Raw genomic sequence first — 2,794 nt, 5'->3', positions numbered from 1 at the left:
TTTAAGAAGACTAAAACAGGGACTTAAAGATGAATTTAAAAATAGAAGAATGGAGAAAAGAGAAATAAGAAATAAAGGACTGAAACTATATCATTAAAGAACTAATAACAAATTTCAAAAGCAAGCAATAAAAATTGGAATAATCACACTAAATGCAGATATTAAAAAAGGAGAAATTAAACAAGAAAAGAAGTTCATAGAACTGGAGAACTGAAAAAATCTGAGCAACATAGCAGTGTCGCTTATGTAGAAAACCCAGAGGAACACAGCAATGTATCCAAAGGTATATATTTTTTTAATGAAGAAGAAATTTTCTCTGAAATGAAATAAAAGTCTAATATGCAGATTGAAAAGGAACATATATTCCAAGGTAATTTGATACAAACACTCAGCCCTGAGATAAATCCTTAGTTGGTCTCTTACAATTCCACAGTAACACTCAATAACAGAAGCTACTGGAAAATATTTTTAAAAATTTTTTTGAAAAGAAATATAATCCAACATTATAGACCTCCAAGGTATACGAAGTATCCCTATATCCATACAAGGCAGACAACTGCAATAGGTAAAGCAAACAGATATCTTCAAACATGAAAGAAGTCTGAAGAATAAAATACCTATGCATCCTTTTTCACTAAAACCAAACCAAACTAAAACAAAAAACAGACAAAAACATATTACTTGATAATGAAATCCAGCTACTTAAGAAATTACTGAAAAGTAAGGCAAAGAGGAAATGCAGAAAAGGTCTTAGGTAAACATTGAAGCAATTTAAAATGTATCCAAATAATTATAGAATGAATTCAAATGTATAAACCTTGGTAATATATAAATAATAATATAAATAATAAGATAAGGAGGTGGGGGAGGGGAAAAGGAAAAGGCTAACATCTTCATCTTTCAGAGCAAGGAAGCAATTGATGCCATCTACAATTATAGATTTTAAAGCTATGATTTCAACATCTTAGTGTTTTTAGTAATCTCTTCTTAACTTTGGAGGTATCTCTTAAGAAATAATATATCCTGTACTGACTATAACATTTATTTGAAGTATAGCATTCCATTCCAATTCATCGCAGCTTCATTTGGCTTCTTTCTACTTCAGTACTTATCTATAAAAATAGCATGTATTATATGTTAATAATGGAAAAAAAGGATTTGAGGTGATTTTTAAAACTTCTTTTTACTTTTCTGCATGACTTAAATTCATTATAATGAGCAAGTGTTATATTTACAAAACCAATAAAGTAATTTTTCTTTTAAAAATGAACAGGAATGATAAAATCAGAGAGACATTTAATTTTTTCAACAAACTGATTTTGAGCTCAATAAAAAGTGTCGTAATTTAATTATTTCTCAGACTTAAGACTTTTCTCTACACTTGGATAGATCTCATCTCCAAATTCCAGATAAGCAGTTCCATTTGGAAATCCTTTGATTCTGTAAACAGAATTTAGCATGCAGAATAAGTTCTAGCACTTACATTACTGACTTGGCTGCTAAATCAACAGCATAGATGGGATCCAGGTTTGGAGCCAGAGAAAATGGTGAAGGTTTGGGACTGAAAATTATTACATTCTAATAAGAATGCCAAAAAAACCGCACTGCTTTTACTTTTACAAAGCCATATTTTGTTCTATTCCTTCTGTTTATACCTACACCCATTTCCTTTGATTTGATCCTCATTCCTTTTGTGGGGGGAGGAGTGTAGGGGCACTAGGAGTTTTTATAAATTCTTTCCTCATTAAATGTGATGCCTTCAGGTGAAAACCAATACTTATAGAACATGAACCACAGAACCACATATGCTTTTAAAAAGATACATTCATACAGGCTACTGCATAGCAATTTCCTTCTTAATCTCCTTAGACTTTTCAGTACCTTGCATGAATTCCCTAAGGTCAAAGAGCCTGGTACATTTTTATTTATATTTTGTCTTTGTGAATCCTAGAGAATAGATGACATTACAGATACTGGTTTACCATGAGAATTTATTTCCCTGCTATGTAAGTGTGGTAGGCAGAATAATGGCCCCCTTAAGATATCCACATTCTAATCCCCAGAATGTGTTAATATATTATATGGCAAAGAGGAATTAAGGTTGCTAATCAGATGACCTTGAGATAAGGAGATTAGCCTGGATTGTCTGGGTGGACTCAATGTAATTATTAGGGTCCTTCTAAGTGCAAGAGGAAGGCAGGAGGGTAGTGCCAGACCCTCCTGTAAGAAAGGAGTGATGCAATGAGAGAAAGGTTCAACCAGCCATTTCTGGCTTGGGAGATGGAAAGGAGCCCCAATTCAAGGAATGTGACTGCCTTCTAGAAGCTCAGATTCTTCTCTAGAGCCTACAGAAATATTTCAGCTCGGTAAGACCCACTTTGGATTTCTGATCTTCAAAACTTTGTATTGTATGGTGTTATCTTAAGCCACTAAATTTGTGGTAATTTGTTACATCAGCAATAGACAACTAATGTAGCAGATAAAAGATAAAAGCATGGCACAATTTTCTCCCCTGGACCATGTTTCTAAATGTCCATGAATATAGGGTGGCCTTAGGCAAAATTTAAAGTAGCTGCCTTGGACAACTTACTCCTAGACAGCATCTCACAGCTCCTTCTGCATGGCTTTGCTTCATAAAAACCTCAGAATTCCAAAAATGAAAAAAAGACACTGCAGGCGGGTCTTGGTGGCTCACACCTGTAATCCTAGCACTGTGGGAGGCCAAAGCGGAGGATCACTTGAGCTCAAGAGTTTGAGACCAGCCTGAGCAAGAGCAAGACCCCATCTCTTCTAA

The sequence above is a fragment of the Microcebus murinus genome, chromosome 12, assembly GCF_040939455.1.
Source record: "Microcebus murinus isolate Inina chromosome 12, M.murinus_Inina_mat1.0, whole genome shotgun sequence".
NCBI classification, from domain to species: Eukaryota; Metazoa; Chordata; class Mammalia; order Primates; family Cheirogaleidae; genus Microcebus; species Microcebus murinus.
The sequence above is the reverse complement of the archived record's forward strand: the minus strand, read 5'-3'. Positions refer to the sequence as shown.